A 19,468-nucleotide genomic window follows, 5' to 3' on the forward strand; every position below is an offset into this window, starting at 1 on the left:
CTTTCACATTTTCTTTGTTCTTAGGAATTCCCAGGAGTGTTTTCCTTTGAACAAAACCTAGTAAATAGATAAAGGAGATAATGATTCTCTTCCTGCCTATGTGACCCCTATCACCTATGGGGGTGGGGATTGGCTGAGAGTTTAATGGACCACTTCCTGATTAATTACTTACCAATTAAAGATATCTTGGGATGTTCAATGGAATTGCTGAATAATGAGCTTCCTAAACTATATTCATGGATCTGTCTGAGGGACCTTCAGGGTCTTTAGTCATGAAGGGGGGCACTGACCTATCAATCTATTGGTTTTATACTACCCTAATCAATAATCTGATATTCTTACCCCCAAACCAGTCTCTTGAATATTTTGATCCTAACACTAACTATAAGACAAGATAATCTTACAAGGAAGGCAATATGGGCACAGGAAGTTCAGTGAGGAAGGACTGGGTGGCAGAAATCTCTTGCTGAAAGAATGGTTTAAGCTTAGTCTTAAAGGAAACCAGAACGTTTCGGTGAGTGTGGGGAATATTCTGTCATGGAAGACAGCCAGTTAAATGACATAGAGTCAAGAGATAAAGGGTACAAGGGACACCAAGAAGGACACCAAGAAGTATCCAAATGGTCTATTATGTGGAATGTAAAGAAGATTGAAAAAGAAGTAAGGAGCCAGGTTGTGCAGGTTTTAAAATACTACAGAGAGTATTTATATTTGATCTTAAAGGGAATGGAGAGCCATTAAAATTTCCTTACTTAGGGTGGGTGTGGAGGTGGTGAATGAACCTGAGTACTGTGAATTTGGGAAAAACATGTTCTTCCCAGATAAAGTAATCTCTGATACCATGGAAATACCTAGGGAGTTAGTACTCTACTTCTATCTTTATTGGTGACAACAGGATGAACAAGAATGATTCTATTCCTGCCAATATAGGGAATTTTGATAAGACTAACCTTAACTAACTGTAACAACTGGTGTCCCATGCCCCATGTGCCACAAACTTTGTGCCTCAGTCTTTGGACTTCAAACCCACATGAGGGTGCATCAATAGACGATAATGCACAAAGGCAATTGTCGTTATCTGTCACCGAGAGACTACCACTACTAACCTTAGAAATGAGTGCATTTTCCACAGGAATAAACTTGAATTTGACTAGATATGGTGGTCATTATAAATTTGTTGATCTCTAAGCTAAGTTCAATGATTTTTTCCCAGTTGTCTATGGTTTTAATTTCTCTCTTTATCTCTCTTTTCATCTATGCAAAAATAAATATGTATGTACGTCTCCACTTAGATCTATAGATCTCTCTTGCCCATTTTCCTATTTTCTTTCTGCCATGGAAATGATGATTGGTTGTATTGAAGAAACATACTGATATCATAGGAACTTGCCTTCCAGATACTACCCTAAATAGGGTCCCTTGTTCCAAGAACTAAAATTACCACGTCCTTATTTATGTACTGCTATATATTATCTCAAGTCTTCAGGTTTCACTGACCTGACCTAGGTCACTGACTGACCAATGTTAAAAAGGAAACATCTGGGACTAAGATTGATGTATCTTCACTTTTGGTGCCTGATTCTCAAGGTGATCCCCCATCCCTGGCCCCACTATATAAACCAGACCAATGCAATGCTTGGGGTCTTCCACTTCTTGTGGAGGCCCAAGCTATAGCTTGAATAAAGTACCTCTTGTGTATTGCATTACCCTGTGTGTCTCCTCCTTGGAATCTGAAACAGAACTGGACAGAACAGTATACTCCAAGCCAGTAATATCAAACTCAAACAAAAATTGGGACCACTAAATGGTTCATAAGGATCCTTGTGGGCCACATATTAGAAACCTACATATTAACATCATTTTTGTATTTTTATGTATCTTGTTAATTATTTTCCAGTTGTTGAGTGTTGTAATTTTTCAGTTGCTTCATGACTATTTGGGATTTTCTTGGCAAAAATATTGGTGTGATTTGTTATATCCATCTCCAGTTCATTTTACAATGAATCAAAAAGGTGAAGTGATTCGCTTAAGGTCACATAGCTAGTAAGTGTCTGAGACCAGTGCTGAACTCAGGAAGATGGATTTCCCTGACTCTAGATCTGACACTATCCACTGTGTCATTGAGCTGCCCTGATCCATAAGTAAGTCTATGACTTATGCAAACTTTATTCTTAAATCCCCTACCTCTCTTTAACAAAATATTTTAATGAGTTTTAAATTTTGTTTAGAGCTTCAATTCAAGAACTTCTGCCAGAGCAAATAAACCACAGCACCAGAAACTTAAGTATTGAGAGAGCTGAGTATACGAAGAAGTTAAATGACTGACCCAAGGGCTTTCTGACTCTGTAACCAGTAGTAGAAATCCACTTCACCATACCACTACTGACTTTTCTTTTTACTTTGTTTTTATCTGTAATGTCCTCCCTCCTACTCTACATACCAATTAGTCATTGTCATTTAAAAACTATTAACTCAGTAACCATATCTGTCAGTGTCATAATATTACATATCTGGAGACCTTCATTTCTTTTATACAGAAGAAGGAATCATTTTATTTCTTCTCCAGGAAAAAAAATATGGGACATTTCAAATTCAATATAAAATACAAAATCCTCTTCATTTTTTTTTCATTTACGTTATTGAAGTCACGTTCTTGGGCAGCTAGGTAGCATAGGTAGCATGAGCCAAGAGGCAGGAGAATTTACCTTTGTGAGATCAAATATGGCCCCAGGCACTTATTAGCAGTGTGATCCTGGGCTAGGCATTTAAGTCTATGTGCCTCAGTTTTCTCATCTGTCAAATGATCTGGAAAAGGAAATGACAGGCCACTCCAATATCTTTGCCAAGAAACTCCAAATGGGGCCACAAAGAGTCTGACATGACTAAAATGAATGAACAACAACTGTTGTATTCTGGCTCTGCTTACTTCACTCCAAGTCAAGTCAACAAGCAAATATTAAATGCCTACTGTGAGTCAGGTTTATGTAAGTATTCCCGGGTTTCTCTGAATTTTTCATTCATATACCACAATGTCTTCTGTCATTCACCAATTAATGGGCACTCACTTTATTTCCAGTTCTTTTTGTCACAGCAAAAAATTGGTGCTATGAATATTTTGGCATATGGGGAGCCTTTTTAACTTCCAATGGGATCATGGAATCATAGATTTGTTAAAAGTTAATATTGAACTATAATAATTTTCAAACAAAACTTTTCTTTTGCCTCTCTTCTGGCTAAGCTCTTGCTCTATGACCCAGCTATCCTGCTTAGCTGCTCACAATTTTGCCTCCTTCTCTGAGCCCCACTTTTTGCTGTTCCTTTTGTCCTTTGGCATCTGCTCAAACTATGGAGAGAATCCACTGACTAGTTAGCTTTTCTTGCAGCTAATTAATAAATTCACTTAAATTAAATATATACTGTCTCCAGAGAATTTCATTCATTATAGCTGTTAACTTGGAAAAACACAGAACTACTAAAGTAGTAAGAAAAAAAAAAAAACACAAGTCTTTAATCAGGAAAGAGGTCCAATAATCAGCCATTACCACAGAGCTAAGCTCCACAAACTACAAAGTCAACACCCTGGAGCTCTGGGGGTATCTCTGGGAGAATGCACCCTGTGGGATGATCCTCTGAAGAACAATAGATTTTGGGGAATTTATACACCATTTGGGAAACTAAACACTGGCAGTAAGATTGATTGAAAACAATAGGGAAAACTTCTAAGAATAAAACAGTACTTAGCATTTGCATAGGTCTGCTATTCCCACCTAAACCAATTGGATTATTAAGTATGTTAAGGTCTATTGTTCAGTCTGAAACTGGGGAGTCTGAGATTTTCCTTGGGGTGAATCCTTCGGTTCAGGGGCAGACTTGGGGTCTCCACATTTCAAGTTGACATAGGTTAGAGCTAAAAAGGACCTGTTGAGCCTGATCTTTCCTCATTTTACAAATGAGGCAATTGAGCCCAGGGAGGGTAAGTGATATGCTTAGTATCACACTGACATGGGCACTGTACCCCCAGAAACCCAGGCTAACTATTATCAGGGAAACTCCGTTGCCTTTGCATCCTTGTGACTCTTAACCTAGAAACACCCAATGACCCCACCTAGGGTCCTGAGATGTTTACCCTCTTTTGTCCTCTAGATTTAAGATGGACAAAGAGATGAATCTTTATGCCTCAAGGAAGACCCCAGTCAGATGACCACCTCACCCCAACCAAATGCCTGAGGGACTAACACTCTGTAGGTCACATCCACACCATGACATAGCATCTGTTGTAAAAAGTATAAAATCCCCAGAACTGATGTTGTCGGGGGACAGCCTCTCCATCCATGCTGTCCCCATGGAGGAACAGCCTTTCCTTTCATGCTGTCCTTCCAAGGAACTGCTCCCCATCTTGCTGTTCCACCTTGCTATCCTCCTGGCCATTCTCAACATTACTTTCTAAATTAATCTCTTTTTTTGTTTTTAAGCTAAGTTTTGGAGTCTTGCATGCTTGCAAAAGGTATCCTTCCTGAACCCCAAAGGTATCCTTCCTGCCCATAACCTTTTGGTGCCCACATTGACCCCCATAACATTTTGACGCCCAACGTTTTTGGCTCTCCTGAAAGCTACTCCTGTACTCCGGATCATCCACGAGGACACAGCTTCTCAGGTAGGAAGGAGCCTTTTCTTTGACTCCTGAAATCTCTGTATATTGGGTGATATCTTTGTGGGAACTCTTTCGTGCTCTCTCTCCCATCGGTCCCAGATCAGTCTGGCCACTGGAGTTTGGGGTCTATCTGTCGGCTCCCCCTTATACTGGAAGATGTTCTAGTTGTGTGGGAAGTCTTGCCACCTCAGTGTTAAAACTGAGTGCTCTTGGTCAGGCAACCTCTGTGGACGCACAGTTGTTGACCCTTTGGTGTGGAATTGGCCATTCTGCATCTAAATGGGACAGAGACAGAGTGTACCCCAAGATTCCCCTTTGGGGTGTATACTTAAAAAATTGGAAAAAAATCGACACTAAACAGCTTAAAGAAAAAGCAACCAATTTCTTTTTGTAATGTTGACTGGTCATGATACATCCTTGATAAGCAAGAGGCATGACCTACCCATGACACCCTAAAATTGAAATTTTTTTTTCAGCCTGAGGTCAAGCCAGATAGGGACTAGCCAACTCAATTAAGACAAAGGGAGAAGCATGCTTGCAGGCCTCTCCTGTTGGGAAGAGATCAAGTCTAAGCAGCCTGAGAGAAAATTCAGTTGGATTTTTTGTTTGTTTGTTTTCTCTCATGTTAAATAGCTGAGCAACATAAAAAAATGATGAGGAAATTGGCTTTTTGTTACCCTAAATTCTAACACCAGGTGGCAATTGGACATATTGTATAGACAGAAGCTCCTTACCTTTTAGATTTATTCCCTCACCAGGCTCCCAGTTCTCTAAAACTCTACTCTTTACTTGGATTTTAAGACAAGGGCCCGATGAGAAACCCAGGTGGAGATGGGGGGAAATTATCAGTTCACTAATCAGATCTGCCTTCTCCTCTACTGCAAAGAGGAAGGGGGTTGATTCTAAACAGAGAGACAACTGGTGAGAAAGCCATATTTTGGGGATTTTTAAATGTCTTACACTTTTAAAACTAAGTTTTTTTTCAACTTGTAGAACAACCTATTAATTATCTTCTGTTTTGAGGTAAACAGGGAGAGATAAGAAGACTTGATAAATCTCTCCTTTCCCTGTCTGCTAGCCAAAAGGAAGTAATGCTTAAAATTTGTCTAGTAGAAGTATTTATTGGTATTTTATTTCAAAATTGTGATCATGTATATATGTGGGTTTAGAAAATAACATCCTAATTTTAATTTTGTCAGACAGTGAAATTTCAGTTTGTATAGAAAAGCCATGGATAAGTTTTGTAAAACAGGTTTTTTTGGTAGCAGTATAGCCTCAAGAAGACTGCTTTCCATCCTTATCTACCTTTCCACCATAATCGGTTTAAAGGAATAATTGCCTTAAAGTGTTTAAGCTCACCAAAAATGGGTTTTTGTTTAAAATTATCAAATGGTTTTCATCCCAGTGTATTAAAGTTGGACTAACTTTATTATTACATTTAACTTCTTGGTCTTGAAAACAGATAATCAGCCTGCTTGTCAAAAGGCTTGCTTTAAGGTTTACGATCCTTAAAAGGTTTTAAATCTCTAAATTTAAAATAGATTCTGTAATACTAAGTGCTTTATGAAATTTTTTGAAATGTTATGTGAGTTGCTGCTGAAATATGTATTTTAAGTATTGCTTGGATGTAAACAAAAGCTCATTGCAAACCTGACTCTATCATAGATTTTGTTCAATACTCAGTGGTTACCTCAGTTTACCAATTTGTTCTATGAACTGAAATTTATGACTGATGAGTACTATGCTAAAGGTATAGTATTTCAATGATCCTTTAACTCAGAATTCTTTTGGTTACCGATTAGCAATTGAAGTGATACCAATAGAATGTTTGTTTGACTTATGATGGTAAAAGCAAGTCAGAGAAGGTGAAGAGGTATGTTGGGTTTGAATTCAGAAGAAAGAGGGACTTTGATCTAAAGTCCATAAAGTTTGAGTATGCAGATTTGTGAAGGAAGAATAGAAGTTATGTTCTGCCTTTTAAGCAGAGGGTTTTGAAGGAAAAGAGAGAGAGAGAGAGAGAGAGAGAGAGAGAGAGAGAGAGAGAGAGAGAGAGAGATGTTCTGCCCTCATAATTGGATCTTTAACTTAGGGATCATTTCTAGAATTGATGTATGTAGTTCTGGAAAATCACAAATAATTCTGTAATTTCTCTGAAAATTCCTTAGAGAGATTCCTGACTGATCTTGTCTTAGTTCCTTCAGAAGGCCTAAGGTCAGGATTTGATCTAGCCCAGATTTGTATATTACTATAGAGCTAATGAATTCAACATTCCTGTTCAGGTCTTATGACTAAATTGTGACTAATTATTGCCAAAATATGTAAGAAAAATTGCTATAATGTAGACTCATAGGCTTTAAGGAATTCTTAGAGCAAATGGTCAGAAAAGCTTGTTTGACGGTATGGAAATTTGTTTCTGGTCTGCTGACAAGCAGAATTTCTCTGAGCTGTAATGGGTGAGACTTGTCTTTTAAGGAAAAAGAAGGCTTCTGGGATCCAGTGGCAAGTACTCAAAGGAGAGAGGGAGTCCTAGGATGGTTATAGAGAAGGCAGCCCAAGGCTCACTTTGGGCTGATCATCTAGGCTGCTAATCCTTGAGTGAAACAATAATGGCAGTGACAGCCTTGCTTGGTACACAAAGACACTCACTGTGTCCTTTGTGACATGAGGAAATATTTTCCCTTTATGGGCCTTCTTCCTTTGTGACATCCCCACAATCAGCACATAATACAAATTGGAAAATTAAAGTTTCCATTTCCCTAAACAACCTATTAGGTTAACGATTGAACATTCTCAAGCTGTTAGGAGCATACTTTGAGAAGTAGGTGAAGTTTATTAATTGATGGCTTGCATTTGCAGCCTTATTCGAAGTTTGGATCTTGAGCTTGGAATAGCTCAAAGCTCTCCTGAATTTTCCCCAGAATCTGGAGTAAAGAAATTCATCTGTAAAATATTGTTACTCAAGTGTTTATAGATGTTATAGTTAATGTGAACTTTGCAAAAGGATATTCTTTAACAGAAACATCACATACCAACTCTGCGATCAACCCAGGAATCCGATTTCCCAAAGGGATCTATTCCTGTCAGAAGATGATTTCTGAAGAAGTCTGTTGGCTAAGATACCCAAATGCAAATGTGTAATTCCAATTGCTATTGTACTAAATTTCCTTGTTTCTATCCCCCAGTCCTGGTTTCTAAACTTCTATCTTAGGGGCTGACTCTCCCCTTGTGACCTGTCTGCCCATCAGGGAAAGCAGTCGCTGGACATCCCTCACATCTCCAAGCAGATTCCCAGCTACCTGACCATAACTATTGCTTTCCTTAAATTTTGGGTCTTCTCCTATGTTTTAAATCATGCATACTCATTCAGCTGGACATATAATCTCTGATTCATCTCTCTAGTTGCTTCTAGGGTAAAAGCACTCATAGGAGTCACTCAGATGCCAGATGCCAGCATAACCTCGGCAAACATACCAGCCTGACGCTCTGGACACAGCCTACAGTCAATACCTCTCTCTCCTAATGGTAGGCAGGGATATCTCTACTCCCATTCTCAGCTGGGAAGAAGTTACAGAATACAGAGACCACTGTCCCCTTTTCCCTTACATATTAGGAGAGGGGGAAGATGACATGGGCACTGTACCCCATAAACCCAGGCTAACTCTTATCAGAGAAACTCCCTTGCCTTTGCATCCTTGTGACTCTTAACCTAGAAACACCCAACGACCCCACCTAGGGTCCTGAGATGTTTACCCTCTTTTGTCCTCTAGATTTAAGATGGACAAAGAGATGAATCTTTATGCCTCAAGGAAGACCCCAGTCAGATGACCACCTCACCCCACCAAATGCCTGAGGGACTAACACTCTGTAGGTCACATCCACACCATGATACAGCATCTGTTGTAAAAAGTGTAAAATCCCCAGAACTGATGTTGTTGGGGGGACAGCCTTTCCATCCATGCTGTCCTCATGGAGGAACAGCCTTTCCTTTCATGCTGTCCTCCCAAGGAACTGCTCCCCATCTTGCTGTTCCACCTTGCTATCCTCCTGGCCATTCTCAACATTACTTTCTAAATTAATAAATCTCTTTTTTGTTTTTAAGCTAAGTTTTGGAGTCTTGTGTTAGGGTCCAGGTATTCGCCCACCACCAAGGAAGACCCATAGACAATGCAATCAGGCAAAAGGGTTGTTTATTGTACTGGTGCACACCAGTGGAAACTTAGCCATCAGAGTTCCAAGTTCCCTCCTAAAGACTCAGCCTTAAATACTCTTCAGCATGTATGGTCCCCCCTCCTTCCAGTCCTTTATCTGTTGCATACCATTGTTGGAATGTTGCCGGTATGTATGGCTCCCCTCAGCCCTTATCTGCTACATACTGTTTTTGGAACCTTGACATTTTTATGTTACAGGGTCTTCCTGGCCTCTAAGTTCTTATCTGGTACCCACTGCAGCTGGGATCTTGGCATATTTGTGGTTCTGAACTTCCAAGGCCAGGCAGTTTTCCTGCTCAGGCCTCCCTCACTTGCATGCTTGCAAAAGGTATCCTTCCTGAATCCCAAAGGTATCCTTCCCTCCCATAACCTTTTGGCTCCCACATCAACCCCCATAACAACAGAGCTAGTATATGTCTGAGGTAGAATTTGAATACAAATCTTTCTGATTCTAAATCTAGTACGCAATCTGCCATGTTACCTAGAACAAATATGTTCATTGTTGGGATTTTTGTATTATTTGTATCATTATACCATGTTGACTTTTAAGTTTTAATTATATCCATAATGAGGATTTTTTCATTTAATATAAATCTGGGATTTTTCTTTTCCTTCTTTTTTTTTGGGAAGGAATAATTAAAATTGCAGAAGCCAAGAGTGTGAAGGAAATGAAAAACCAAAAAACCATCTAGTGATTTTTCTTGTTTCATTCCAGATTATTTTCCAAAAGGGTGAGACTAATTCACAATTTTACTAGCTATGTATGTTCGTCTTAGCAGAGCCCCTTCCACATAGACTATTTTTAAAAACCTTTTTGTTGTCTTTGCTATTTTTATGGTTGTGAGATGAAATGTCACTTGTTTTCATTTGTATTTCTTTTATTAAAAATGATCTGGGGGGCAGCTGGGTAGCTCAGTGGATTGAGAGCCAGGCCTAGAGATGGGAGTGAAGAGCCAGCTCCCAAACCTCTTCTTTCCCCTCCCTGACCCCTAACCCCAGGAGTCCCTGTCCCTCCCCGTCCTGAATTGATAAGGACCCCAGCCCAGGAATAGCTGTCACCCTCCCCCCTCCAGGAACTGATAACGACCCTAACTGATAAGGACCCCCAGGAGTTCCTGTTCACTTCCCCCCACCCCCAGTTCCTCTGCACTCCCTCTACCACAAAAGTGTATAAAAAGCCTGCAATCCCCAGACTCGGGCCAGCCATTTTTAGTGCTGCGCCCCAAACTGCAGTTTGGTTAATAAAACTCCCTCATGTATGTTACATTGTTGGTTATCAATTCATCTTTGGTATCATAACCCGGCACTTCAGGAAGTCTTGGTTCAAATCCGACCTCAGACACTTCCTAGCTGTGTGACCCTGGGCAAGTCACTTGACCCCTATTGCCTAGCCCTTACCACACTTCTGCCTTGGAACTAATACACAGTAAGGTAAGGTTTTTTAAAAAAATGATCTGGAGCAATCTTTCAAAAGATGTTCTTTTGAAAACTATACTTTAACTACTTCTTTATTGGAGACTTACTATGAGTTTTACATATTTTTTTAATCTCCTATATTTCATAGAGTACACACTTTTATCATAGGTATTTGATTCAAAGTTTTGTTTTTTAAAACCCTTACCTTCTTACAGTGTATTGGTTCCAAGGCAGAAGAGTGCTAAGGGCTAGACAATGGGGGTTAAGTGACTTGTCCAGGGTTACACAGCTAGAAAGTGTCCAGGACCTCCTGTCTCTGGGTCTTGCTCTCAATTCACTAAGCCACCTAACTGTCCCCAGTTTTTATTTTTTTCTGAGAGTTTCATGTAAAAACTTTTACATTACATATAGTAGAATTTGATGATGATGATTAATTTTTTAATGTTTTTCTCCATCCTTTGGTTAAGTATTGACTTCCTAGCCAGAGTTGTAAAAAGTACCTTTTTTCTATTCTGCTGTTTTTTAGGTGACCTTCCATTGGAACCCATCACTCTCTTCTTTTTCGGAAATTCTTTCAGTGGCTTCTCCCCACTTGTCCTCAAGCTCTCCTTCAGTTGTCCAGGATTTTTCAGTCTAGGTGGGTCACCAGATCTTATCAAATAAGGCAGAGTCCACCTCTCTCCAGCTAGCCTAATCTTTGCTTTTTCCAATCAGACCTCACTGGATTTTGTCCCATTCCCTCAGGTGACTTTCTGATTGGGTTACTTTGATAAGCAAATTCAATTTAGGTGTTAATGGTTTAACTTTATCCCTAGGATATAATATTTGCATTTTAACTGCTCCCTCTGACCAAACATTTATGGATTACCTACCATACTCCAAGCACTGGAGTAAGCACTTTGAGGGATGAATCTATACTAAAAGCACAAGTTTGGGTAACTAGGTGGTACAGTGGATAGAGTTCTGGTCCTGTGAAGTCATCTTCCTGAGTTCAAATCTGACCTCTGACACTTCCTTTTTGTGTGAGCCCGATCAAGTCCCTTACCTCTATTTCCTTCAGTTTTTTCATCTGTAAAATGAGCTGGAGAAGGAAACATCAAACTATTCGAGGGTCTTTGCCAAGAAATCCCCAAATAGGGTCATAAAGAGTTGTGACTGAACAATAACAAAAACAAAAATACAAGTCCTGCCTTTGGAACCATACTGGGGAATTGTGCCATCTGGGACTTTTAGATCTTATTTGGAAGCCGACCTTATTCCAATTACTTACAGTGTTGAGAGACACAAAGAGTAGACTGAGGCTTGAGAAGCAGAACAAAGTGATAAAAAGAATACTAAACTCAAAATCAGAAAACAGATGTGAGGTCTAAATGCCACTTAATACATGTATAATCTTGTACAGCTAGATAGCACAGAGACACTAGAGACACTAGACCTGGAGCTAGGAATATCTAATTTAAAATCTGTCCTCAGACACTAGTTGTGTAAGCCTGGGCAAGTCATTTAATCCTTTTTTGGCTTAATTCTTCACCCTTAAAATAAGCTGGAGAAGGAAATGGAAAATCACTCCTGTATCTTTGTCAAGGAAACCCCAAATGGGGTCATGAAAGATTTGGAAACAATAGAAACCTTGGACATGTCATTTAAGGTTTTGGAGCTTCAGTTTTCTCTCTTGCAAAATGGAGTTAATAATACTTGTACTAGTACTATCATAGGGTGTCCATAAGGAAAGTGCTTTGTAAATTTCAAAGAGCTACTGAAATAAGAACAATTATTATTTTCTACTTTTACTTAGTCATTTAAAATTTATTTATTTGTTTGTTATATAAAAATACCCAGTTACATCCCTCCCAACCTGCCTTCTTCCCATTGGAGAGGATGTCATTTGACAAAAGAAATATGTATATAAAACTTATTTCTATTTTTCACTTCATTTTATGGATGTGTACATATACAAGTTGACTCTTCAAACAATATTTCTGTTGCTGTATATAATATTTTCTTGCTTTGGTTTGTTTCATCTTTCTAATTTCATGTAGATTTTTCCATACTTTTTCCGCAATGAATTTGCTTATCTTTTCTTTTGATGCAGGAATTTCTAGAGCACAAAGTTTTATTTTGACCTTGGCAGAAGGAAAGGGAAGGAAGAAAGAAGAATATGATGGTAATTCAGCATCTTTTTGGGGTTCTAGGTAATTCATCCACCTATCCAGTGATTGAATAATAGTCAAGTGAGAGCATTACTGAGGTTTTCCTGATGCAGATTGATAGCTCAGGCAGCCAGTAATGCTGGTGGAAAGGGGAATAAGCATGATCTTCTACATTTTGATGTACCCACAGCTCTTTGGGAGGCAGTTCATTTGAAGAAAACTCTGGAATTATGTGGGAATTTCTAACACCAAGAGAGGACCAATGAAAGAAGTATTTATGCCAGGGATCACCCTGCCCCCTGGCTAATGATCTCTTGACTCTGTTGCTGCATTTTTCTGGCTGCTGTTCTAATCTTGTGATGTGATTTACCCAATGATTTCCTGGCACACAGTCCTGGCCGGAAGGTCAAAAGGAGATGAGGCCAAGCATGAGATCCCAGGAGAGGAAGAATAAATTTCTTTCACACAGAATCATCTGTATAGAGATGACAATTGGATTGATAAGATCATCATTTAAGGCAGTAGGAAAAAAAATTCCAGATCAAAGTTTTGGGGGACATTCCATTTAGTGGGGGTGGCCTGAATAACCAGCAGAGAAGACTGACAATGAGTACATGGAGAAATATACTGGATAGGTAAAATTATAGTATGAAATATTTAAAATACACTGAATATGTGCCATTGGGGGAATTCCCCTGCTCTCTACTCCATCTTCCATTTTGATCAGTAGAATAATCCGGGCAGCTTTGCTGTAATGTGGATGTTCTACAAGTATAGGATGAGTTGTGTCAACAAATGGTAATAATAATAATGATGGCTACCCTTTAGAGCTTGCAAAATTCTTTATAAATGATGATCTCCTTTTATTCTCACAACAACCTCTAGGAGATTGGTCCCATTTTATAGATAAGGAAAAAGAGAAAGAGGTTAAGAGACTTGTCCAGGGTCATACAACTAAGGAAGTGAAGTGGCTAAGGCTGGATTTGAATTAAAGTTTTTTTAAACTTTTTCTAAATCTAGAGCTCTACTACCAAGGGGCTTTTACAATGACTACAGAGTATGAAAGGAGCAGCTAAATATTTTTAAGGCCTCTAGGAGAATAAGAACTGAACTATAAGGTGTTCTGGTGTGGTGAAACCATTTGGTTTCATCCCTCCAGTGGGAAGTGGGTAAAATGGACTGAGGACTTCAAAGTCAGCCCAGATGGGAAAGTCCTACTGTGAAATGCTGCATGTGTAGGATCCTTCTGGCACTGCATGGGCAGTATTACTCTTACTCTTTGTTTTGATGTCGACCCATTTTGTGATATCAATACTAAAGTACAATATCATGTGGGCAGTTTGTTCCTTGTTTCACTGTGAGCCCATTTATTCACATATATTTTTGAGTCCCTAATAAATGCTTTTGGGATTTGGAAGTGAACCTGCTTATTATTTTTGACATTTGAAGTCTAAATAAGAGGTAATAAACAGAGATAGGACATGGCTCGACTGCAAGAACAGTTATCTGGCTCCCAGTAACATCCCTAGGGAGTCTCAGGGAGGATACCTAGGGTACTGCTAGGAATCCTAAGTCCGATATTTGTATCTTAGCCCCTGGCATTCCCTGGAGCTGTTCATTTGAAAAGGAAAATAAGTCTTGTTAGTCAAAGGGGATACCTGGGATTGCTTTACAGAGATAATAACAAGGATTTTTTGTTTTTGTTTTTGATTTGTCTTTAAATAGCACCTCTCAGTTTATACAGTTCTTTCCTCACAACAATCTGGTAAAGTAAGTAACAGTTATTTCCATTTCTGTTTTACAGATAGGAGACTGAGGCCCTGAGAGGTTAAGAGATTTGCTAAGGTTCACACTTATTAGAGCCAGAATTTGAAACTAGGTCTCCTGATTTTGAAACCTGTTTATTTTTATTTTTGTATCCCTTGTTATCTAATATAATCTAATCCCTTATTATCTAATCTATGTGATATGGAAATCACTTTAAAAAGACTGATATATATTAATTTAAGGTCGCCAAGGAATTCAGCTATGTAATTCCTAAATGAAAACTCAAGTCAGCAGTCAACCTTTTATGGAGTTTTAATTACAAACAGGAGGAAGAAAAGTATTAGAGGGAAAGAGAGAGGGGGGGGAAAAGGGAGAGAAGGGAATAGGGCTTAAATACCCACTCTGCTTAGGCTGGGCCAAAGGCCCAAGGCCTTGGATAGTGGAGGCAAAGAAGAGATCAGTCCCTATCACTCATGTGACCAAAATGGAGAAACAGTCTGAGGGCCTCCACTCCAAGCACCAGACTCCAACCACCATCTCTCCTCCACACCGGAAGAAGGAAGCCCTCCTCAGCTGTCCTCTACCTCACTTCCTGTGTCTCACCTGTGCCAATGGTGGCTCTTGCTTAACCCAGGACCGCCCAGAGGTCTGTCCCCTTTGCACATGTCTGTTGAAGGCCATATTCTCAAATAATTAAATCTTGAGCTTTGCGGCAGCCCTTCCTAAATCTTGTTACCCTGAGTAGGGTGGAGATTGTTTCCAAGACCTGATTCTATTATTCCAAGTATCTCTATTGTTATTGATCAGGAAATAGCTAAATCCTATCTTCTAAAGAATGGTTTGAACAGGGTTGAGTAGTTTTGAAATTCACATCTGCACGATTTGATCAGAGGGACTGGTCCTTGGTTTTTAAAAATCATCCTTCCCCCCCCCCCCCCCTTGAGCTTACATCTCTGTATCCCCTTATATTTCCCTAGCAATAGGAAATTGTTGTTCATCCTTCCTTTGGAAGACTACAAATGTTGTCTTGATTTTGGGGTAGAAGTGTGGATGATGGGCAATGTCTTGACTCACAAGTGAATTAGATTTAAACGAGGCAGAGCTGCACAGTCCTCAGCCTTATTCCCTTTTCCAGAGTCACCCAAAGTCCAGTGGCAAGCCTAAAGTCAGGATGACTGGCGATGGCCCTGGATGCAGTGGATGACTTTGACATCTTCAATGTCTAACTGAGCCCTCTCATTCCACAGTGCCTGCTTCAGCTACCTTCTTGGCTGTTGGGACAAATTGTTCTCATCCATCTGTTCATCTGGACAAGGTCTTCAAATACTTGAGGTAGTTATGCTCACCAGTTCATTGATTGGTTTGCAGACTGTCAGTTACCCACAACCTGGCTTAGCCCATCTGCCAACATGGATTTACTAGGATGTGACTGCTGTGCATGCTGCATCTTCTTGGAGTCACCGGTGAGAGTTGGGTGAAAGGCAAACACTAAAAGGTGGCTGAGCAGCTCTGCAAGGGGGACTAGTCCTTCAAGAACACCTCATATTTCTCAGCAACAAGATATCCAGAGCTTGGTGCATTGTAAACAGTTAATAAATGCTTATTGATTAACTGATGGATGTGTCATCTCATGGATGTGGGTATTTCTTCCACTGAGAGATGCAGATTGCAAGTCATTCATATTTGTAATCTATAATTATGTTATATGAATGTTTTGTATACATAATATTTAAATTCATATCTAAAATCTATAATTAGTATGACATATCTCATAAATTCTTTCTTTTCTAGACTTAGTGAATCCTCTCATCTTTATATTCAATGATCCAGTCAAACTTGCTTCCAAGAAGGTTTTCCTCACATATTATAGTAATATCAACTAATTCCGTACCTTTTCTTTAAAAAAAAAATTAGTTTGTGACATTAAAATACCCGGTAACCCCTTCTCTCCCCCAAATAAAGAGGATATCATTTGACAAAAAGATATATGTATATATAAAACCATGTCTTACTTATTTCTATTTATCAGTTCTTTCTCTGGAGGTAGACACACAGAAGTCATTCTTCAAACAATATTTCTGTATATGATATTATCTTGGTTCTGCTCATTTCACTCATCATAATTTCATGAAGGTCTTTTTAAAAAAAAACTGTTACCTTCCATCTTAGAATCAATACTGTGTATTTGTTCCAAAGGAGAAGAATGGTAAGGGTTAGGCAATGGGGGTTAAGTGACTTGCCCAGGGTCATACAGCTAGGAAGTATCTGAAATCAGATTTGAACCTAGGGCCTCCTGTCTCTAGGCCTGACTCTCAATCCACTGAGCTATCCAGTTGCCCCCTTTTTCTATGTTTTTAAAAAATTGATTTGGGTGGGGCAGAGTCAAGATGGTAGCTTAGAAGCAGTAACAATTGAATCCTCTGTGAAAACCCTTCCACACCAATCAAAAACAAAGTGCTTTAAGGGAGACAGAGAACCAAATCCAATGACAAGACAGAACTGCAAGGTACTCCTGCTTGGTTCAATTTAAAAGATATTCAGAGAAGGTTGAATTTTCTGGTTTAAGGAAAAGAAAGAAGGAAGGTCCCAGTGTCCCTCCGCCATCTACTTCTCTGAGACTTGGGTGGTTGGTGGGATCTTGGGATGAGGGCTCCAATCAGAAAAGAGTATCTTTCTATCCAACTACTCAAAATTCAGGGCTCTGACCACAGCTGGCAAGGAGGCAGCTGGAGGAGAGAAGCAGAGAATAGTGCAGACTGGTCACAGACTTCAGCCACCACACCTCCATCTTAAGCCTCTGCCTCAGGAAGTTTTGACCTCAGGGCACATTCAGTTCTTCAGATCAGCTCAACTGGCTTAATCTGATTTATCAGTAGTGTAGAGAAGAAGACTCTAGAGGGCAGAAAAGCTCAAACTTACAGAGCTAGCAAACATAGAGCAAGTATACAAAATAGACAGAAAGCCAAACTCATCAACAAGATCGAGCCACAGGTCTCTCCTACTTGATTTAGCAGAAAGATACAAAAATAAAATTGAATTCTTAGGTATAAGGGAAAGATCTAACACCTCTAATCCACCTACTGCACTGAGACCTGCAATAAGACTCTGGCTAACTGTGGGATCCCAGGGTGAAGGTGGGAACCCAATGGGAAGCTCAGAACTTTGACTGGCTATTGGCTGGCAGGGAGGAATGGAGGACTGAGGGTAACTACCATTAGTCTGCACACTTTCATCTTTACTTTCAGCCTCTGGAGGCAACTGAGGAAAATTTGGCCTCAGGGCAAATTAATACAACAGGTCAGCTAGATCAGCTTAATCTAGTTAATCAGCAGAGTAGAGAAGAAGCCCCTTCAGGGCAGAAAAGCCCAAACTCACAGATATAGCAAATAAACAGAGGAGAAAGAATATAGCCAATGAGGAAGGAAAAAAAAAAGAAAAAATATGAATAAACAACAGAAAAAAGAAATTACAATTGACAGCTTCTATTCTGGTAATGAAAAAAGAACAAATGGAACAGAGGAGAACCAAGGAACCCCAAGCAAAAACTTAGAAACTCCAGAAATTTGGACTCAGGCTCTGGAAGACCTCCCAAAACAATTAAACAATTAAAAAAAGCAATTAAGAGAGGTTGAAGAAAATTGGGAAAAGCACTTAAAAAACAAAATAGGTCATCTGGAAACAGAGGGACATGAACTAAAACAAGAAAATAGAGTATTAAAAGTCATAATTGACCAGCCTGAAAGTGAGACAAAGAAAGCAAAAAATAAAAACTGAACTATAAAGAAAAATAGATCAAAAGGAAAAGGAGAAACAAAAAGTCAGGGATGAAATCCAGGCTTTAAAATTATAATTGAACAATTAAAACTGAATGACTTCACACAGCAACAAGAATCTATAAAACAAAATTTTAAAAATGAAAAAATTGAGGAAAATATGAAATACCTCATTGATAAAACAACAGAACTGGAAAATAGATCCAGGAGACACAATTTAAGAATTATCAGACTACCTGAAAATCATGACCAAAGAAAAATCCTGGACATCATTCTAAATTAGCTGAGAAAAATTAGCTGAGAAAACTGCCCTGATATTCTTGAACAAGAGGGAAAAGTAGAGATGGAAAGAAACCACAGATAACTTTCTGCATTTAATTCACAATTTAATAAAAAAGAAGATTTCCAAGCATTCCTGAAAAAAAAGATCAGACTTAAACAGAAAAGTTGAAGCCTAAATACAGAACTCAAGGGAAGGGACTCAATAAGTCAAGTGAGGTATTCAAATATGAAAATGATATTAGTAACTCTTAAAAATTGTTATTATCATTGGAGTAGCTAGAAGAAGTATACTTAGAGGATACAGTGGTAAACTGTTTGGATGATATGAGAAAAAATATAAAAAACTAGGGGTAAAAAGATAATACTAAGAGAAATGGGAAAAGAGATAAAATGGGGTTAATATATATTTCATAAAGAAGAGATGTGGGGGAGAAGACTAATACAATGGAAGAGAGGAAGAGGTGACAGGTAATATGTAAATCTTGAGCTCATTAGAATTGGCTCAGAGAAGGAAGAAGTCAGATCCATTGGGGAAGAGAATTGTATCATGCCCTATAGAGAAGTACAAGGGTAATAAACAGGCTGGTGGGGAGGGGAGCAATTAAAGGTGGGGGAGAGGTTGAGGGGTTTAAAAGAAATAACAGTAAGAGTAAAATAATAAGAAGGGAGGGGGTGGTAAGAGGATTACCTTAGGGAGAGGAAAGAGGGGAAGACTAAGAGAGGTGAAAAGTTGGAGGGGAAGGTAAGAGGAATAAGAGAAAAGTGTAGAATTAATGGAGGAAGTCAGAATGGGGGGGGGATACACAGACAACAATCATAACTATGAATGTGAATGAAAACTAACCCTTAAAAAGGAAATGTATAGCAGAATAGATTAAAGCAAAGATCCTACCATATTCTGTCTACAAGAAATATACTTGAGGGAGGTAGAGATACACAGATTAAAGGTAAGAAGGTGGAACAGAATCTACTGGGCTGCAACTGAGACATATAAGGCAGGAGTAGCAATTATGGTCTCAGACAAAGCTAAAGTAAAAATAGATTTGATTAAAAGAGATAAGGAAGGTAATTACATTTTGATGAAAGGTAGTATAAATAATGAAGAAATATAAATAATGAAGAAATAATGAAGTACTCAATATATATGCTAAATGGTATAGCATCCAGATTTCTAAAGGAGCTTAAGGAGGAAATAGATAGTAAAACCATACTAGTATTGAA

Source organism: Monodelphis domestica, chromosome 1 (assembly GCF_027887165.1).
Source record: "Monodelphis domestica isolate mMonDom1 chromosome 1, mMonDom1.pri, whole genome shotgun sequence".
In the NCBI taxonomy this organism is placed as follows: domain Eukaryota; kingdom Metazoa; phylum Chordata; class Mammalia; order Didelphimorphia; family Didelphidae; genus Monodelphis; species Monodelphis domestica.